General features: G+C 47.7%; 1 long non-coding RNA gene across 1 annotated transcript in view; it reads left to right on the forward strand.

The window, feature by feature from the left end:
* Nucleotides 1–21,728, forward strand: part of LOC138369367 (uncharacterized) — a 34,425-nt gene extending 12,697 nt beyond the window's left edge. Inside the window, exons 4-5 of the long non-coding RNA XR_011229813.1 lie at nucleotides 19,603–19,798; nucleotides 21,600–21,728. This is a non-coding gene — a long non-coding RNA (uncharacterized lncRNA). The remainder of the gene's footprint in view (nucleotides 1–19,602; nucleotides 19,799–21,599) is intronic.
* Nucleotides 21,729–22,443: the final 715 nt, after the last annotated feature.

Genomic DNA, 22,443 nt, shown 5'->3' on the forward strand with positions numbered 1-22,443 from the left:
AGCACTCTGCTGACCACAAGAAGAATGGACAAACAGGTGCGACTCCGTGAAGAAGGGGAGGAGGTGGGGGGGTTAAGAGAGGGGAGTTGGGGTTGGAAAGGGGGGGGGTGAGAGTGGAACTTAGAGTGAGACAGGTGGGAGAGGGGATGGAAGTAGGAGATGACCTAAAGGAAATGACCAGCAAATTGCTATACGAGGAGGGTGGAGAGAGGGGATCAGGTTGAGGGGTCTGGCTGTCCCCCACCCCTTTAACCCCATGTCCCCCCCCCCATACCCCATGTTTTTCCCATTTACTCCATGTTTTCCCTCTTACCCTTGTTTTCCCCTCTGTTTCTTGTTCCGCCTGAAGTTGAGGGGGTCTGGCTTTGGGGTCAGTCTGTGGGGGTCAAGGTATAAGGGTCACGCTTAAGGGTTTAGCTTCAAAGGTCATGATGATTAATCAAGACGAGGGATCGGGACTGTGGGGGTGAGGACGAAGGGCAAAATTGGCAAGGGGTCAGGTTGATGGGTCAGGGCGAGAGGGGTCAGGTTGATGGGTCAGGGCGAGAGGGGTCAGGGCGAGAAGGGTCAATATAACGGGTCAGGTTGAGAGGTCAATACTCTTCGACTGAGATCACAGCCAGTTTAGCTTTGCCAAACGAGGTGGTGGAAGCGTCTCCGGCCGAGTTTTAATAGATACTTCCCAATTTAAGATATATATGGCAATATTGGAGGAAGTTCCAGAAGCAGCTCTTGTACTCCTTCGAAGCCCGGCCCCCGGGAGCCAGGCTCGACTTGTGATAACTTGGTCCAACAGGCTGTTGCTTTGACCGGCCCGCAGGCAGACACAAACAAATATCCCCTACACTACACTACACTACACTAAGGCAGCGTCTGGGATGCTCTCGGACGCAGGTTCGAATCCTCGTCACGGCCCTTGTGGATTTGTTCAAATTTCCCCTACAACCCCAGATGGTCTGGTACTTCTTGCAGGAACGTATCAAAAATGTTCTCTTGAATACGTCCATCACACATGTTTCTAATGTGTGTCACGCGATGTTCTCGTGTTTAAAGGCGCCTTCACTCTGCATCAGGTTGTTCTGTGTGTTCAACAGCATCATTCGTTCCAGAATGTGATTTCGCTATGTTATTTTATTACAATTATTATATATTATTATTAATTATTTATAATTTAATATTATTTATTATTATTTATAATTTATTTATTTTTATTATTATTGTTTTATTAAAAAATATTACCAGTAGTTTAATTAGATGCATCCACATGCTTAAATAATTGTCTCAATTTAGCTAAATATTATTATTATTATTTTTCACTTATCGGAATATAATCTGAAAATTTATTATTATTAATATACTGTTCGCATATTTTTAATGTCATTTTGATAGTATTGACTTCATATATATTTTTGAGAAGGAAAAATGTGACATGCTTCGTCTCTGCAGAAAATATAAATGGATAAAATATGGATGAAAAGGAATTTTTTTCCATATCAATATGGATAAAAAAAAAGGAATAACGAAAAGCAGGCTGATGAAGATGCGATGAATATATCGACACGAAGTTAGAACGTGAAACACTGGACACAAACTGAATAAGTTAAGATTTAGAAGAAATTTGGATCGGTATTATTTTAGACAGACGGCTGAATGAAGCTTTTGGAACACATTACTGGCTGAGCATTGAAGACATGGGATCGCTTGGTTTGTTTCAAGCGTAGGTTAGACATGTATATAAATGAGCTTGTATGAGTATAAATAAGAACTACCTCGTATGGGACAAAACAAAAAACGGCCGCCTGCACTTTCTTAATTTTTTGTTTTGTTTTGTGTATACTGAACATCTTTGCTTGAAGAACAATGCATATGTATAGGGGAAAAAATATGTATTGTACATTGAAGAACACAGTTTGTGTATTTTGAAGAACACTCTTGGATAGAAAGCAGATGTGGCTTGTTTAGGAAGAGCAAACATACAGACCACCAGAGTGCCCCACAATTTTTTAAATTTAAATTTTGCCCCGAGGGGCGAGTTTATTGGGCAGCGCCACTCATCTTGTGAGTGAACATACCGCCATACCAGAATGTACAACACTCCCCAATAGGAAGAAAACCCGCTATAATAGGGTGGTTCAAGCGTCTCTCATCAGCCAGGGAAACAAGGAGGCTTGCGTCAGGTCAAAGGTCAACCCAGGTCGCCCTTCTTCCTGCCTGCCTGTGACCTGTTGTGAGGTGTTGGGTAAGTCTTAGGTCATGACTGGTGAAGGTGGTGTCAGGTGGCGAGCCCTCGGTAGGCCTAGTGTTTGTGTATGGGGGTGGGTATAGGCTGTATGTTTGTGTTGGGTGTATGTTTGTGTTGGGTGTATGTTTGTGTTGGGTGTATGTTTGTGTTGGGTGTATGTTTGTGCGTTGGGTGGATGTTTGTATGTTTGTGTTGGGTGTATGTTTGTGTTGGGTGTATGTTTGTGCGTTGGGTGGATGTTTGTATGTTTTGCGTGTAGGCTGTATGTTTGTGTCGTGGTTGTGCGGCGCTGTGTGTAGGTTGTCTGCTTGTGTGTGTGTGTGTGTGTGTGTGTGTGTGTGTGTGTGTGTGTGTGTGTGTGTGTGTGTGTGTGTGTGTGTGTGTGTCCAAAGGTTGAATGTTTGTATATAGGTATCCCCCCCCCTCTCTCTCCTCTCCCTTCTTCTCTCCTCTCCCTTTTCCTCTCCCTCCCTCCCACAGTGTTACCAAGAAACACTGTGACGGCTGGTCTGGTCTTATGACCTAATTCCCCACCGGATGTTAAGTGGGTCTTGTGTATACTGCCCCTGGGCCTGTGTATACTGCCCTTGGGCCTGTGTATACTGCCCCTGGACCTGTGTAAACTCCCCTGAATATTAGGTGAATGTAAGGTGAACGTAAGATATTAGTGTGAATAGTAAGCAGTGAGGTGTGAGGACTGAAGGGTATGGGGTGACGGGTAAGGGTGAATGGTGCAGGTAATGTGTGAGGTGAGAACGTTAATAGTAAGGGGAGATGGTGGGGAGTGAAGGTGGGGGTGATAGCGCCAGGGGAGAGGGATGAGGGTGAGAGAGTGATGTGGGGGGGGAGGGGAAGAGGAGTCGGGCGGAAGCAAGAACACAGCCTCCGTCGTATGTCCACAGCTAATTGATGCTCCTCTCATCTTCCCGCCCCTCTCCTTGAAATTCATTCCATTTCCGACTCCCTGCTATAGTCTTTGTTTCTTTCTCCTTCAATTCCTCTTCCATCTGTAATCTAAGTTGGACCTGACCGTGACCATAATATGACCTCTACGTGGCATTAGTGGGATGTATGGCTTGTGCGCCTACTTGTGCCTTCTAAATTTGGCCTATATCATAGGCATATGCAAACCTGGAATTCTAGACTGACCTACATGAGGTTCAAATGACAGTTATGCCAAAGTGATGTGGAGAGGTTAAAGGTCAGGTGTATACATGAGCATGACTACTGTTATTCGACCCCTGTTTGGAATAGATTTTAAACAGTTTTCAGATTTTAAGGAATTTTAATTCATGTTTATACACACACTTTTTGTATATATATTTTTATTGTTACTCAGATATTTATACAACTGCATTTGTGCAGCTGCCCTAGACTATACGAAGGGGAGTACATTGTGTGTCAAGAACTAGCTACGTGATGCTCAAAATCCCCATCACACAGGATGGTTAGTCACACAGAGGCATGTGATCAGTAGTCTGCACTGGCAGACTCCGGGTGCATTATGAGGATATCTTCAAGAACACGAGAGTTAATAAAGTAATTGCAAAGCTCCAGGTACCTCATGCCAATGGGTCTGGTTTAATAACTGGGCATTCAGTGACGTAGTGTGGGAGATCATACCCCAGTTCTTGCTCACAGAGTTTGCACCTGGAGTGCTCAGGATCGGGAGATCGTCACTTGTAGCCACCTGCCACGGGTAACAATAATCCAACCTGATCCTGGCAACCACTGTGTCGCACAGTCTGGTCGACGTTTTGTTCTATGTTTATGGAAACCGAAGTATCTGGGTGTGAAAACACATCCCAAGACTGGAGCAGTTCCTGGAAGTAGATAGACACGGTCCCAGGAGGCGCAGTCGTACCATGCTGGCCTTGTGAGTACTATCCTTGGGTAGAGTCCTGGCTGGTGAGGACTGGGTGCTATAACTGTTCGCCTCCTGTTCACCCAGCAGTAACTGAGTATTTGGTTGTTAACCGATTGGAGAATCGTTTTACAGGGAAACTAGTGATAATAAGACTTACCGTGAGCAATAGGATGGAAAAGCTCTCAGCTTGCCAACAGGAGTCAGAAGCCGCCTGTTCCTGTACCTTCCTGCGTAAAAAAAAATTATCTGGAAGAGTTTACCTATTAGAACTTACCTTTCAGTGTCTATGGGTACGCGAGGTATGGGTATGGGCTCTTTGTCCCGTCTACGGGGCCCTGTTGCGCTATAACTTAAATATTTTAACGTCCGTATTCTTCGACAAATCTGGCTTTAAGGTTGTGGATGAAGGCGGCTTCCACAATATAAATCAGTACATTCCCTTGTTGATCGTCGCACTAGGCACGTGTGTTCCCTAGGGCCTTTCGTCCTATTTTCTCTAGCTGTAAAGAGGCTAGTGTCCTTGTCTACCTTGAATGTTGTGATCATATCCCCTCTGTTGCTCCTCTAGGGCCGCGAGGTCTATTATCCTCTTCAACGAGCCTCATAGAGAAGTGGTTGTAAATACCGATTCTTAGCAGGCCTCTTGCGCAGCCTAAATCTAAAACTCCACGTTCAGTATCGGGGACCAGCGGAACGGTTTTGGCCGTTTGGGACGGGTCGAGCACCGGGCCAACAGCTTTATGCTTGACATAAGAAGTAATGTTAAGAGTTCGAGACGATGTGGTAGAGAACAAAAGCTGCACATTAAGATGTAATGATTAAGGGGTATCTGAAGAATTGTTCTTCTTTAGAGGTGCTATGATAATCTTCGTTAAATAAAGATATTGAGTTTTACTTGGTGAAGTATTACGTGTTGAATTAGATGGTTTAAAAGAAGTAAAAAAAAATCAGTTGTTGAATTGAGAAAGCCGAATTGTGGAGGAAATAAAGGCGGTTATCCCATTAGGTTAAGGAAGAGTAAACACCAATTTCACAGTGTTAGAGAGGAAATGGGGAATACACACACACAGTCATTTTGCCCGCCCGCCACCCTGACCCATTACACCCCCCCCCCACCCCACTCACCCATGCCTCCCCATTGCCTATGTCCACATGTGCGCCACCCCGCCCACCGCCCCCATGTGCTCCACCACCACCCATACTCTCCATCAGCAACCCCACCCCTTCTCATGTCCCACCCATACTCGCCCATCTCCCACCCTCACAACCTTTAAGCAATCTGGCTTAGCCTCCACCCCCGCCCCCTTCCAACGTTCCTGCATCCCACCTAAAGACCAACCCCTTCCCACCCACACGGGTGGGTGGGAAGGGGCTGACCACCTCGCTTTCCAACAACTCCCCCCTCCCCCCCACCCTGCTCCTCCGCCCACACAATCAACTCCCCGCCACCCCTGGACTATATATACCAGCGTCCGCCCACACAGCATCCTTCGACACCCCCTTTTCTGCAGGTCTTCCACAGCATCCTAAACAGATCTCCTGAAGCATCCCAAACCCAGTTTCCGACAACTCTAGTGTGCATTCTGCCATCCTCCTCCCCCCTCTCCCCCCCACATGCCCATGCTTCCACCCACACCCCCACGCTATGCTTCCACCCACACCCCCCACGCTATGCTTCCACCCACCCACACTTGCCTCCGCTGACGTGGAGAAGCGCTCCCACACTCCGCCCACGCCCTCGCTGGCCGCGGGTCAGGTGGTGTTAACTGGTGGGCGTGTTCCCATAGTCCCCCAGGGTAAACACAGGGGGCCATGTGGGACGCCCACCGACAGTTATGACGTATTATGTCCCCCCCCCCCCTCACACATTCCTCCCCCTGACCCCTCCCTGACCCCTCCCTGACCCGCCTTCAGCCCTCACGGTTACACAAGGGTCCGGTGAAGGAGAGTGTGTATGAGAGTGTGGGAGTGTGTATGAATGTGTGGGAGTGTGTATGAATGTACTCACCTAATTGTACTCACCTAATTGTGCTTGCGGGGGTTGAGCTTTGGCTCTTTGGTCCCGCCTCTCAACTGTCAATCAACTGGTGGGATCAATGTGTGGGAGCGTGTATGAGTGTGTGGGAGTGTGTATGCGAGTGTGGGAGTACTTACATAATCTGTAAACAATTTTACAGGAGCATGAACGTCAGCAAAGTAGCGTTTATAATTACCTGAAATAAACGGTACTAAACTAACGCAACACATCAAGATATGGAAATGGCCATTAAAACAGCACCTGTTGGTGACCCTTTTTTCAACGATCTGTTTACCTGAAACGGTTCAGCGAGCCGTTGGTATAAGTGGCGTTGAGTATAAGTAACAGGATGAACAGAGAACACAGTTCTCTATATATATATTTATATATATATATATACCCTTCCAGAACACGGGTCGAGGCCGTGTGAACTAATCAGGGATTATAATCCCGCTTCCGCTTCTGCCAATTACACGCCTCGTAACCACGCGATTGATGGTCCTGACCAATGAGAGAGCAGGGAGGCTGGACGCTGTTGCAACATTTAAAACGGCGTCATTGCAATCAACGATTAGTACAATTCTATATTTCCTAATTCAGTATATATGATATTTCCGTCCATTTGCGAATATTTGTTCAGATTGGCTTAGTTTATATATATATATATATATATATATATATATATATATATATATATATATATATATATATATATATATATATATATATATATATATATATAATACATTAATAGATGGGATTGGTAGGTGGCAGTATATATAAATTACTGTTTTTGTGTGTGTGTGTGTATATAAGACACACCTAATTTAGACTATTTTATGGGGTAAAAATAATATATATATATATATATATATATATATATATATATATATATATATATATATATATATATATATATATATATATATATCTCCTATTCAGTTGGAGGAGGATCCAAACAGGTATCCTGTCCGCCGGGAAATACGGTAAGTTTCAACTAGCAAGGAGTGGGCGAGATTAAAACATGTTTCGTAATTATTGTAGTTCATGAGACCAAAACAACAGATTATCCTCGTTACACATCACGTAATTCCAACAGTGTTGGAGATGGAAATCAAACAAGGCAATTTTTCGTTTTTATATTTTTTGACAGTAAAAAGGAAATTGATTTAAGTTTAAATGTTCTGATAATTTTCGTTATTAATACAACACTAAAAATATAGTACTCTCGCCTCGCTTGGTCTCAAGTACCATAATACACGTGAACAGGATTTAATCAAGCCCCGAAACTCTGAATGTTGCTCCGATGGGATCACAGAAAACCCATGGAAGCTTGGCAAGCAGTTGGTGAGGGACTTTACGTATCAATCTTAGCTTTTTCACCTAATGCTCCTGATCACCTAGCAGTAAATAGGTATCTGCAAGTTGGCTGTAATGGACTGCATAGTGGGGATGGATGGATGTGCGTGTGTGTGTTTGTGTGCTCGTGCGCGCACGTGTACTCACCTAGTTGTGCTTGCGGGGGTTGAGCTTTGTCTCTTTGGTCCCGCCTCTCAACCGTCAATCAACTGGTGTACAGATTCCTGAGCCTACTGGGTTCTATCATATCTACATTTGAAACTGTGTATGGAGTCAGCCTCCACCACATCACTTCCTAGCGCATTCCATTTACTAACTACTCTGACACTGAAAAAGTTCTTTCTAACGTCTCTGTGGCTCATTTGGGTACTCAGCTTCCACCTGTGTCCCCTTGTGCGGGTACCACCGGTATTAAATAATCCATCCTTTGTGTGTGTGTGTGTGTGTGTGTGTGTGTGTGTGTGTGTGTGTGTGTGTGTGTGTGTGTGTGTGTAGTAAATAGAAGAAAAATAGGCCAGGAGTCAATATATTTAGACAACCAAAGGTTAGATAGAAAGGAGGGATCCAAGAGCTAACAGCTCGATACGTCAGGCACAAATATTAAATACACACCACACACACACACACACAAACACACACACACACACACACACACACGTATGCATGATAATATTGCTTCTAACGGCACTTACACCCTTACAGTCCGTGTGTCGGGGTCGTGAACCTGTTTCCCCTCGGGCAGTGTCCCCTCACAGGGGCCGCTGTGAGGGGACACTGGCAGCGTGACCCCTCGCCCCCACCCGTCTGACCCCGCCCTGACCTCTTATGACACATTACACCACACGACACCTGACACGCCTTGCCAGTTCGCGCCACACGCAACAACTAATTGTACGCTTACAAGCCATTACCCCAACTAATTGATCCAGTAAGTTGAGAGATACCACTTTTGTTATGATCTAAGTGTAAAGATAATCTTCAACTCGATACGAATTTGTATATATTTTTGTTTGGAGTTGAACTACGATCACGTTGTTACATTGGGCCAAACTATCAACAAACATAGGACCACTTTGGCAGAGATATGTGAACTGATACCCAGAGCACAGTGTTGACCTTCCGGTGTGAGGCGGGGGGGAAGGGGTCATTATGACTTAAGACACTTTGTCTCTAACGACTTAGTTGAATCATTACTCTGCCTAAGAGACATATTGACCCACGTACATTTGCTTAAAAAATCCATCCAATGAGTCGTTGAAATCGACAGCACTCGCCCTGTTGAGCCAAGGGATGTATAGGGCTTCCCCTGACCCCTCTAGGGATGGAGGGGGGTGAAGTAGGGGAAGCAAGGGTAGCCTGGGAACCAACGTGGGTTGCCCCCCTACCCCCCCCCCTTTGTCTTTAACGTCCACTCCTGGGAAACACTACCCACTCCAACCTCTTCATTACCCCACTACTGCTCTCCCCACCTCCCCACCTCCCCTCCTCCCATCTCCACTACAGCCTCTGACTGGTGGTACAAACCCCCCCCCCCCCACCTCTCCCTTTCCCCCCTTTCCCCCCTTTCCCTTATACATGTTTCGTGGCAACGGCTTCTTTCTCTTTATTTCAAGGTGTGTGTTTTTAGTATGTCTTATGTTCATTCTTCTTTTTTTGGGGGTGGGGGTGGAGGCTGAGCTGATGTTTGGTCATTCTTCATTTAAATAATTTATTAACAAAAGATTTAAGAATGAAATCGTTTTTCTGCACTGGCTATAGCGACATACAAAACACACACACACACACACACACACACACACACACACACACACACACACACACACACACACACACACACACACCAAACAGTAACAAAAGCAACAACAACAACCACCACCACCACCAACACAAAGCTTCCTTTTATTAACCAAGCAAAACATTGGCTTCATCACGACCACAAAACTTTGCCTTTATTTCTTTTTTGCGTTTTAATTTCAAGTAAATAAGACACTTAGCACCACGCACATTGGCAACATTGACATTAAGGCGGCGAACTGTGAACTCCACTTGGTCATCTTGAACATTTGAACAATCTGAACATCATGAGATGCCAGGCGTCTAGCTGGCTGTTGAACAGTGCTTGGTCCTGATATCTTGGCCTGCAGCCGCAAGACTGTGGTATTTGTCAGGGATTCATGTAGGCTTCTTAGATCATTGCTTCCTTTGTTCAATCCGGATCTCCGCAAAGGTTCGTGTATCGCATGCTGGTATATTTTAGACTTTCTTGAGGTTATCTTGAGGTTATCTTGAGATGATTTCGGGGCTTTTTAGTGTCCCCGCGGCCCGGTCCTCGACCAGGCCTCCACCCCCAGGAAGCAGCCCGTGACAGCTGACTAACACCCAGGTACCTATTTAACTGCTACTTTGATTCAGTTCAGATATGTTCTCTTGACTTGCCACAACGTACAGAATACAAAGTGCTAACGAAACTACAAACGTACGAACCCGAGCCTCCCAACCTAACCTAAGCTATCGATACATAGAAATGTGGATTACACACAGAGATCACACTAACGTGATGCATCAAATGAACAAATCCACAATCCACTGATAAGCTATGGGATCCAGTAAGTTCAGTAGAACTTCGGTTTCACCTCTTTTTAACCCTGTCGTAGCTCACTCGATTGTGTCTGGGATGCTCCCGGACGCAGGTTCGAATCCTCGTCACGGCCCTTGTGGATTTGTTCATAGAAAAGTGGATGTTTCTGAGCCGCTATTGTTCATAGTACTCTGCAATTTGCACGTTGGGGGACCGTAACTTACAAAGTGAGACGTATTAGTTGAGAGGCAGGTTGATCAGAGACATTTTGTGTGTTAATTTACCCATAGGAATCAACTAGTATCGAACACGACTGATTCACAAAGATTCAATGTTGATCGGTACCGGATTGGGGCTCCTTCCGATCCTCGCGAGGATTCATTGTAATCTAACTTTTGTGTTGGATGTTTCATGTTATCTTGAGATGGTTATCTTGATGATTTCGGGGCTTTAGTGTCCCCGCGGCCCGATCCTCGACCAGGCCTCCACCCCTAGGAAGCAGCCCATGACAGCTGACTAACACCCAGGTACCTATTTTACTGCTAGGTAACAGGGGCATAGGGTGAAAGAAACTCTGCCCATTGTTTCTCGCCGGCTCCCGGGATCGAACCCGGGACCACAGGATCACAAGCCCAGCGTGCTGTCCGCTCGGCCGACCGGCTCCGCCTGTTGGTCGTAAATGCTTACAAATGAAGGAACCGAGCAGGTACGTTCTTTAGTGTACGTAGTAAGAGTCAGGGTCCAGTCGGAACTGGTTTATTAGTAAATATTGAGGCAGAGGGAGAGAATGTTTGCTTATGAAACAAGTACACACACAAAATGATTCTGAAGGCAAGTAACTAGACCGCTTAGAAGCTCACCACCTCTCCTTCCCTCTCTTTGCTTAACAAGCAATTAGATCCAATTTAACCTTAAGGCAACCCTGCAAAACGAAAAAAGTGGTTTGAAGTAGGACGGTGTAGAGTGAAGCCCGCAGCGTCCGGACGTCCCTTCCTCCAGAGGGCAGCGAGGCGATTAATCCCTGCTGTAGGGGGGTAATAACTGCGCCATAGTCCAACGAACTCTTCCAGGCTTCGGGAGAAGTGATCTTCTGGCGCTCTTGTCCATCACGCAAGGCGTGCTGTTGCGGCACAGTCCTGGCAAGCTGTGAAGTAGAATTAATTCACTTCGAAAGATTCCCACCATCACTTATTGCTATCGTTGCACCAAAGCCAGCGACCAGTCCCAGTCTTCCCCCACCAACCCTGACCTACCCACCAATCAAGCCCTCTCCAACAGGGCAGATTTGCCCTCGCCAATCTACCAATCATAACCCAGTCACAAGCCCAACCCAGCAGCCTCGCCCGGCCCAACAGCTAAGCCCTGCCCACCAGTTCAACCCTTCCCACCAGTCCATCTTTGCCCCACACAGATCATATTTCACCTCCGTTGAGCAGCCTCTTCTGCGTATTACGGGCGCCAGTGGTCCACATGTTGATGCTTAGCTCTTAAAACTTTTACTCCCATGTAATCAAGTTGACCTTCTCGTTCCCTGGGACTGACGCGCAAGTGTGTGTCAGTCAAGTTTATGGACCGCTATATACTGTTATTATGTACAGTATAATATGTTTGTGACAGTCAAGACAATTATATCGGTAGATAGTCAAACCAGTTCCAAGAACGAAGATGACGATGGCTGTTGTGTTTTAGAGAGGAAGAAAACAAGAAGCGTCTAGTCTTGTTTATTAAACCAAAAGCCTTGTCAAAGGCGTTATAAACTCCTACCAAAAACATTAGGAAAACAAAAGAGAGTCGACAACATAAACAGTAACGACAACGAGTCGACAACAGTATTGCAACACAACAGTATTATTACAATAACAACAACAGTACAAGAATGTAACAACTCTTGTATATATCTAAAAAAAATGGTATTATTTGTATTCGGAACAGAATATAAGTAATACTGCATACTATGCACCTCTCTCAATCCCTTCAGTGACCACTTGACAGGATAATTGTGGTCGTATAGAGAACATTTAGATAGGAGCGGTGACGCTCTAGAGTAGAAGCATGTGGGCAATAATACAGATAAGAGTTTTATGTATAGCGCGTCACGTATCGTGTACACGTAGCTGGATACGTATACTTCAGGCTTCTAGGAATATGTATGCGTATGGGCAATGAGGAACAGCAGCGCCGTAAGTTGTTTTAGAGGCGAGTGCCTGACTTACACAGTAGGTGCTCGCAGCACTGCAAGTTCAGCTAAATGTTAAACGATTTGTTTTATTATAAAATATTGCCTGTTGTGCAATCGATAACAACTGTTACGGTCGATCTATGGGATCGAACTCTCATCTCTGGACTTTATAGGTACCCGGACTTCCACATGATCCATGAAGTAGTACACACACACACAGATTGGCGTGAAGTCACCAGTGGAGTTCCACAGGGCTCTGTACTCGCTCCTATCCTGTTTGATATACGTAAATGATCTCCCGGATGGTATAGACTCATTTCTTTCAATGTTTGTTGATGCTAAAATTTTGAGGAGGATTAAGACAGAGGAGGACTGCTTGAAGATTCAAGAAGACCTAGACAAACTGAAGGAATAGTCGAACAAATAGTTGTTAGAGTTTAATCCAAGCAAATGTAATGTAATGAAGATAGGTGTAGGGAGAAGGAGGCCAGATACAAGGTATCATTTGGGAGATGAAAGTCTTAAAGAGTCAGAGAGAGCAAAAGACTTCGGGGTTGATATCGCGCCAGACCTGTCCCCTGCAGCCCATATCAACAGGATAACATCAGCGGCATATGCCAGGCCAACATAAGAACGGCATTTAGAAACTTGTGTAAGGAATTATTTAGAACTTTGTATACCACATTTGTCAGGCCAATCCAGGAGTATGCAGCCCCAGCATGGAGTCCATATCTAGTCAAGGATAAGGCTAAACTGGATAAGGTTCAAAGGTTTGCCACCAGACTAGTACCCGATCTAAGAGGTATGAGCTACGAGGAGAGACTACGGGAATTAAACCTCACGTCGCTGGAAGACCGGAGAGTTAGGGGGGGACATGATCACCACATTCAAGATTCTCGAAGGAATTGATAGGGTAGATAAAGACAGGCTATTTAACACAAGGGGCACACGCACTAGGGGACACAGGTGGAAACTGAGCCCCCAAATGAGCCACAGAGATATTAGAAAGAACTTTTTTAGTATCAGAGTGGTTGACAAATGGAATTCATTAGGAAGTGATGTGGTGGAGGCTGACTCCATACACAGTTTCAAGTGTAGATATGATAGAGCCCAGCAGGCTCAGGAACCTGTACACCAGTTGATTGACGGTTGAAAGGCGGGACCAAAGAGCCAGAGCTCAACCCCCGCCAGCACAAATAGGTGAGTACAAATAGGTGAGTACACACACAGGTCCGAACAGTAATTAAGCCACGGGACTAGTAATCAATGAACCCCGGGTCGATTTCTGGCCGAAACAAATAAAGGTTCGGTGTCTTTCACCTGATGCCTTTGTTCCCATGAAGCATTTAACTTAGACCGACCCTGACCAGCCTATCTCCGTGCTGTACCACAGACCAATTCCCCTGCAAAGTTGAGTGAGGCCTCCAGCCTCGAACAGCCAGAGAGAGAGAGAAACCTTGTAGATAATGACTGTGAATTGCTAGAAGAGTTACAGGAGAGGAAACACATTTGTTTATAGTGTAAGGTAAGATAAGAGTTTATCTTACACTGTTTAGCTGGCAACCACAGGGTGTAGCTTCTCTCCCGCCTGGGGGGGGGGAGTGGTGGTGGGAGTCCTGGCTTGGGATGGGGGCACTCTGCCGGCTAGCATCTGTAATAATTAATGTAATCTTCCAAATATTTTTTGTATTGTTCACTGAGATATATTAATTATTCATGACGAGCCTTCTAGTGTGAGTGTGCGTACGTACACACACACACACACACACACACACACACACACACACACGTGTGTGTGTGTGGCTAAAGGAAAGGCTAAAGGAGCTGAACCTCACATCCCTGGAAAACAGAAGAGTAAGGGGAGACATGATAACCACCTACAAAATTCTCAGGGGAATTGACAGGGTGGACAAAGAAAAACTCTTCAGCACGGGTGGGACACGAACAAGGGGACACAGGTGGAAACTTAGTACCCAGATGAGCCACAGAGACGTTAGAAAGAATTTTTTCAGTGTCAAAGTAGTTAATAAATGGAATGTACATAGGTGAGTACACACACACTCTAGATGGGGTACCTTTCACCTTGCGCCCTCCGCCCCATACGCCCTCCCCCACCACACCCCCCTCCCCACCACACGCCCTTCCCCACCACACGCCCTGCCCCCCCCACCACACGCCCTGCCCCCCCCCCCACCACACGCCCTGCCCCCCCCCACCACAAGCCCTGCCCCCCCACCACACGCCCAGCCCCCCCACCACACGCCCAGCCCCCCCACCACACGCCCTGCCCCCCCACCACACGCCCTGCCCCCCCACCACACGCCCTGCCCCCACCACACGCCCTGCCCCCCCCCCACCACACGCCCTGCCCCCCCCCCCCACCACACGCCCTGCCCCCCCCACCACACGCCCTGCCCCCCCCCACCACACGCCCTGCTCCCCACCACACGCCCTGCCCCCCCCCCACCACACGCCCTGCCCCCCCCCACCACACGCTCTGCCCCCCCCCCACCACACGCCCTGCCCCCCCCCCCACCACACGCCCTGCCCCCCCCCACCACACGCCCTGCCCCCCCACCACACGCCCTGCCCCCCCACCACACGCCCTGCCCCCCCACCACACGCCCTGCCCCCCCACCACACGCCCTGCCCCCCCACCACACGCCCTGCCCCCCCACCACACGGCCTGCCCCCCCCACCACACGCCCTGCCCCCCCCCCCACCACACGCCCTGCCCCCCCCCCCCCACCACACGCCCTGCCCCCCCACCACACGCCCAGCCCCCCCCACCACACGCCCAGCCCCCCCACCACACGCCCTGCCCCCCCACCACACGCCCTGCCCCCCCCCACCACACGCCCTGCCCCCCCCACCACTACACGCCCTGCCCCCCCACCACCACACGCCCTGCCCCCCCACCACCACACGCCCTGCCCCCCCACCACCACACGCCCTGCCCCCCCACCACCACACGCCCTGCCCCCCCACCACCACACGCCCTCCCCCACCACCACACGCCCCATCCCACCACACGCCCCATCCCACCACACGCCCCATCCCACCACACGCCCCATCCCACCACACGCCCCATCCCACCACATGCCTCATCCCACCACAGGCCCCATCCCACCACACGCCCCATCCCACCACACGCCCTCCACCGCTGCCCCATCCCTCCCAGCAGAGTCAACTCATGGGCATTAATATCAATAACAGCTCATCTGGACGGCAAACACGGTCAAACAAAGACTAACAAAGAGCCTTGTTTGTGGCCGAGAAGGCTGGACAATGACTGGTGTCCAGTGTCCATTCTGAGGTGGCCGGGAACTGACCGATGGCACAATGGTTGGGTCACTCGCTGTTTGTTCTGTGGACATTAGTCGACTCCCTCTACTCCAGGGGGTCCTTCCTCTTGTGTGTGTGTGTGTGTGTGTGTGTGTGTGTGTGTGTGTGTGTGTGTGTGTGTGTGTGTGTACTCACCTATTTTACACTCATGCAAATCCGCCCTTATAACTCGTTACTTCATTCATGTGTTCATGCATTAATTCATTTATTTGTTTATTCAATCTCGCGTTCATTATTTATCATTCACTGAAATATTTTTCATATTTATTTACTCATTAAGTCTCTCATGAATTAGCGCATTCATGCATTTATTCACGCGTGCATTTATTCACGCGTGCATTTATTCACGCGTGCATTTATTCACCCATGCATTTATTCACCTCATGCATTTATTCACCCATGCATTTATTCACCCATTCATTAATTCATTCATGCATTTATTCATTCATTTATTCATTGGCCAATTTACATTCACTTGAGGAAACATTCACTCACGTCTCCTGTTTATGTCCCGTCATCACTCGCCATCTGTTTTCCTCTCGTTAACGTCACATCTCAATCACCATTTGTTCCACCCATCTCTTTCTCCTAATTCTCCCTCCCATCCAAGTGTCCATACCCTCTCTCCCTCCCTCCCTTCCCATACAAGGTACCAAACACCCCTCCCCTTCCCACCCAACCCATCCACGATGACCGTTCCTCACTAGCATCAAATTTCTATATGTTCGCCCCCTCCCCCTCCTGCTGGGCCGCACGCCCCCTCCTCATGCTGGGCCGCACGCCCCCTCCTCATGCTGGGCCGCACGCCCCCCTCATGCTGGGCCGCACGCCCCCCCCTCCCTCAATCTCTTCCCGTCAACCCCTCCCCTTGACCGCTAATGTATCCCCTCGTCGCTACCGTATCCACTCCCCTCACTCGTCCACTGACTGCGGTCAGCGTGGCCTTCACATGTGCACACACCTGCCTACACACACACACCTGTCCCGGTGTGTGTGTGTGTGTGTGTGTGTGTGTGTGTGTGTGTGTGTGTGTGTGTGTGTGTGTGTGTGTGTGTGTGTGTGTGCGTGCTACAATTAAGGAATGGCGTTAAGACAATCCTTTCCTTCTCCCCGGCCAGGATACGAACCCAGGCCAAATCAGTGGCGAAGCGCGAGTCGAGTGTTTTACCACTGCGCCACGGGGTTCGGTCAGATTTGTTGATTAAGTAGCGATGACGTATATATAGAGGGATACTTTACACAGGTCTTAGACCTCTACTCATCCTGTCACTCTAACCACCACCCGAATCGCGTGCATTCATCCGCCACTCCCCCCCATACCCCACCCTCGCAACCATCTCATCCACACACCATCCGCCCGACACTATCATCCACCCATCTCATTATCCACCAGGTCTTCCCAAAGCATATTCTTCGAACACATCCTTGCCAGGATAGAGCCAGAGGGAAGAGACAGTCTTGCCAGGATAGAGCCAGAGGGGAGAGTCAGTCTTGCCAGGATAGAGCCAGAGGGGGAGAGTCAGTCTTACCAGGATAGAGCAAGAGAGGGAGAGTCAGTCTTGCCAGGATAGAGCCAGAGGGAGAGATTCAGTCTTGCCAGGATAGAGCCAGAGGTGGAGAGTCAGTCTTACTAGGATAGAGCTAGAGGGGGAGAGTCAGTCTTGCCAGGATAGAGCCAAAAGGGAGAGTCAGTCTTGTTTACCAGGATAGAGCCAAAGGGGAGAGTCAGTCTTGCCAGGATAGAGCCAGAGGGGAGAGTCAGTCTTGCCAGGATAGAGCCAGAGGGGAGAGTCAGTCTTGCCAGGATAGAGCCAGAGGGGAGAGTCAGTCTTGCCAGGATAGAGCCAGAGGGGAGAGTCAGTCTTGCCAGGATAGAGCCAGAGGGGAGAGTCAGTCTTGCCAGGATAGAGCCAGATAGCCAGGATAGCCGGCCATGTTTGCCGGCGCGAGCAGGTCTGGCCTGGACCCCCACGCCTCAAGTGGATACATAAATCAGGGTTGTGGCCGGGAGTGACCAGCACAAGGCGGCCCGCTCCACCTACCATCCCCTCCTTTGGGCCAATTTGTCCCGTGTTGAGGGCGCCCCAAGGTGCCACACCACACTAACTTCTCCGGTACCGTGTTCCTTGAGGAGTGGTTGATTTGCTCCGTCCCCGGGATCCTTCCTTGCCCGTGGCGGGTCGCGTGCCTGTGACGGTGGTGAAAGGGGGGTCACTGTCTTGTTATATCGGGGTGAAGGGGGCTCTTTGCCTTGTTATATCGGGGTGAAGGGGGTCTTTGTCTTGTTATATCGGGGTGAAGGGGGCTCTTTGCCTTGTTATATCGGGGTGAAGGGGTCACTGTCTATTACTGTGGTAATGGGTCACCGTCTAATTGCCGTTACCTTACCTTACTTTGCGTTGACTTCGGGGATCAACATCCCCGCAACCCGGTTTCTGACTCCAGGTCTCCTGGCTGCTGGAGTGGCGCAGCTGCTCGCAGCCTGACGTATGCATCACAGCCTGGTTGATCAGGGATCCTTTAGAGGTGTTTATCGAGTTCTCTCTCTCGAATACTGCGAGGAGGTCGGCCAGTTATATGCCCCTTATGTGCAGTGGAAGTGTATTGAACAGCCGTGGTTAAGGTTAGGTTAGTACCACATTACACAGGTATAGTAACCACAACACTGGCAACCACAATTTGGGGGAAAAAGTTGACTGTTTTTGGTACAATCAGTTTCTCCCCATATTGAGGCTGTCGGTGATAGCCGTGTCTTAGGCTGTCATTACTCAGAATTGCATTTCACCTTTGTAAACGCACATTAATGACATCATGTAAAAAAAGACACATCGAACATTGTTTATGTAGGGCAGACGTAAATCTGTGTATTAATGTATTTCTGTATGTAGGTTAGATTAGCATTTTATAAGCACTACCATCACCTTCTGTGGTTGATTGTTCAATATAACACTGAAGTATATGTTTAACAGGTCTCTAATCCTGTCCATGGAGGACAGAAGAAAATGTATATATATGCTGGTCAGCATTGTAAATGTGTGGCCACGTCTGTGGTAGAAATCACACAAAATAACTACTTCCTCATTATTATTTTAGCTATGTGTTTGGAGTGGGATAATGACAACGACAATGGCTATATTCAACCCGTTCTCGCAAATTCGTAAAGTCAATATTGACTTATTAACTACGTGCATAGGTGATATACTAAACATAATAGATACCCCTAAAAAGATTCATAGAAAACACCGACCTTACCTAACCTTGTTAGTATCTTAAGATAAGCATCTTATTGTTTCGTAATTACAATTATTGCTTAACCTATACCTATTATAGGTTAGGTAATAATTGTAATTACGAAGCAATAAGATGCTTATCTTAAGATACTAACAAGGTTAGGTAAGGTCGGTGTTTTCTATGAATCTTTTTAAGGGTATCTATTATGTTAAGTATGTCACCTATGCACATATTTAATAAGTCAATATTGACTTATAGCAACCCGTTCTCGCAAATTTAATATTATACCGAGGAACAACCGTAAATTGTTAGTGACGGCGGTGATATTGAGTGACAGTCGAAGCAAGTCAGAACACGGGAATGATGTTGTTTAAGATTCGCTACCTGGAACAAAAAGTTCCAAGTAGCACGGGCTATGGTGAGCCCGTAGTGGACTTAGTGTGTAGGAGGATGATAACGGCAGAGATTGTGGGGGGGTTTGGAAGGTGGGGAAAAGGTGGGCGGGGAGGCGGAGACCCATCACCAAACTTTTCTCTAACCTCACCCACCTCCACCCATTTTCCACCCACTCCACTTTCACCCCCCCCCCCCCCCGTCCCCCACCCAGCCAACCTCCACCTCCTTTCCTCGCCCAACACACCACCCTCGTACCCATCCCAGCACGCCTCCACCCCCTTTCCACTCACCCAGCCTACCTCCACCTCTCCCTTGCCTTGGACACCTTCACTCACCCTCCACCATTCCATCAGTCAATATAAAAGTTTCAGCAACCACTCTACTCCAGAGTACGGCAGCGGTACACCAGGGTGTGGAGCAGCGGTACACCAGGGTGTGGAGCAGCAGGACACCAGGGTGTGGAGCAGCAGTATGCCAGGGTGAGAAGCAGCAACAGTACACCAAGGTGTGGAGCAGCAGCAATACACCAGGGTGTGGAGTTCCACGAACCACTCATTTTATCACTACAGCGGTACGACACTCAGGTAAAAGAATCGGGTCGAAATGTTACAAAAGTTTAGACGCTAGAAAGATGTTACACCAAGACACATTCCCATTAACACAGCTGGTGGCCCAAGAGCTTAGATCTACCTCAGTTGTACTAACCAATAGGCACTCTGGGAAGTATGTGGCATGTGCTCAGGCGCTCCCGCAAGCACATAAATAATTATGACACACATCACAAGCATGACCGGACATACAGGGAGGAGGAAGACTGAACCTTTGTTGACGCGGCCTCCCAGCAGAGGTGGGGGAAGGGGGGGGGGGTGTTGCTGCACCACCATCACCACCACCATCACCAGTATTATGTTTGCTAACATAACACACACCATCGGCACCATCTCTGCCTCACAACCATCTGTGGCACCACTGCCACTAACTACCTCTGCCGCCACTACCTCCGCCACCACTAATTCAACTCTGCCCCCTAACTAACTCTGCCCCCTAACTAACTCTGCCCCCCTAACTAACTCTGCCCCCCTAACTAACTCTGCCCCCCTAATTAACTCTGCCCCCCTAACTAACTCTGCCCCCCTAACTAACTCTGCCCCCCCTAACTAACTCTGCCCCCTAACTAACTCTGCCACTAACTATTTCTGCCACCACTAACACCAATACTTTCTCTACCGGCTATGAAATGTGTGCGTGCGCGCGTTTCCTTGTCTGCTGGAGTCAATAAACAATGTCTGTATCTGCCGGCGATATCTGGAGCGAGTATTTATATTCCATGCCCGGGACCTTCAACGGCCTAACCAAAACTGTATTCATAGCAGCGATATAGATATTGTTGTGGTCTCCTTGTCTGTTGTGGTTGGGTGTGCACTCGAAGGCATTGTGGGTATGTCTGCATTCGTAATAATTGTGTGGGAAGGGTACTGGGGAGGGGTGGGGGAGGAGATCGTACGTCGAGGCGCGGTGGTCGCATGTTTAAGAACGGGAGTCGTACGGCAGAGCGGCGGGAGGATTGCGTCTGCAGGACTCATCCTAAGAAAGCGTGCATCATAATGGCATTCCAGAGACCAAAGTATCATTCACTACCAACGGCTCCACTGGCCCTTGAAAACCGGGGATGGGGGGGAGGGGTAGTAGTTGAAAGCTGCTGCAGTTTCCGGCTCGTTGGTAGTTTCGTCCTGGCTATAGAAGTATTACCCCTCATTAACTAGTATTAATCCCGCGCTAGAAGAAGATCATTACAATAATACGTCACTAGTGCCCATTAGATAAGATGAAATAATTCGTGATTATATTTTAAATTTCGACGCAATTCTGTCATCAGATGACGGCTGGCGACGTGGAGGGCGCTCAGGAGAGTCCCAACCAGACGCCCCCTTTTGTCTTAACGTCACCCTCTCCCCCCCCCCCCTCCTCCCTCCTCATCTCCCCACAGCTCCTCCCCCCCTCCTTGGGGGCGGGGGGGGAGGGAGGGGTGGAACTCATCAACCGATTGAAAGAAAACCTGTTCCTCCTTTCAGTGTTTTAAGCCTCTACGGCTCCTCCACTGGTGTACGAGAGAGCACATCACGTCTTGTGGTGTTCAAGGGGAGCCTCTTATGTCACTACAAAGAGGCTTACTACTTGTGTAAAGGAAGAATGTATATATTTATCTCTCAGAATGTTCGGTAATATGTTTATTGCTTGTGATGTGTGTCTATGTATGTATTAACACGATGTACTGAACGGGGTGAGAATAGCTTGAGCTACCTCATCCCATTGTGTGTATTTTATCTCAGCAAACTTATTTCAATTTCAAGAGGCTTAATAGTGTCTGATATGTGTTTTTTTCAGTTTGTTTTACGTTGAACATAAGTATTTGTGATGTCCTTGAAGGCTTTAGTGATGGACAGTAGCGACACCCTCAACCATTACACAGTAATGCTGTGTTTGCCAGAAACGCTCCGAGTACTAGTGGCTTTAGGTATTGTATGTACTATCTCTATCTTTAAATCCAACATTATGTATGTAACTCAGTATATGTACCCTTACCTGAATAAAAAATCTAAATCTAATAATAAACACGAACTAGTCCTTCACATACGGCAGGGTGTAGAGCCCATACGGAAGGACTCGGTGTACATGACATTAAAGATTTTGATATAAATATTAATGGCAAAACGGTGCTGATGTCGGTGAACAAGAGAAGCAATGTATATTATGTAGCGTGCCAGACGCTCACACCTGAGATCACTGTGTATTAGTGTAAATTGTTTGGTCATTGAAACCAAGACATTTGTAGGGTACCACGTGGAGGTGTGATATAATGGTATCATAGAATTCTTAGAAGGTTCAAACACTTTTGCCCCAGGAGTGTAATTCTAAAATTCGTGTAATATATTCTGTACTATTGACTGATTGTAAATCTATTTCAAATGCACATTATGATAATTGTGTGTGTACTGTATGCATCTGTGAGCCCCTTTGGGACCTTTAGTAGAGGAAGGTATAAATGGCCTAAGCTACGCTATCCTTTTCAGGATTTGTTTTATTATCTCAATAAACTTATTCGAACTTGAATGTGCTCACAATATCTTAATTTTTGTCATCATTTTCGTATTATTTCTCCTCCCCAGCTTGATCGTTGTTTATAAAGCCACGTCCGTCTTCACATAAAGTGTGGCTCACACTCTTCAAG

This window comes from Procambarus clarkii, chromosome 28 (genome assembly GCF_040958095.1).
Source record: "Procambarus clarkii isolate CNS0578487 chromosome 28, FALCON_Pclarkii_2.0, whole genome shotgun sequence".
Classification (NCBI taxonomy): Eukaryota; Metazoa; Arthropoda; class Malacostraca; order Decapoda; family Cambaridae; genus Procambarus; species Procambarus clarkii.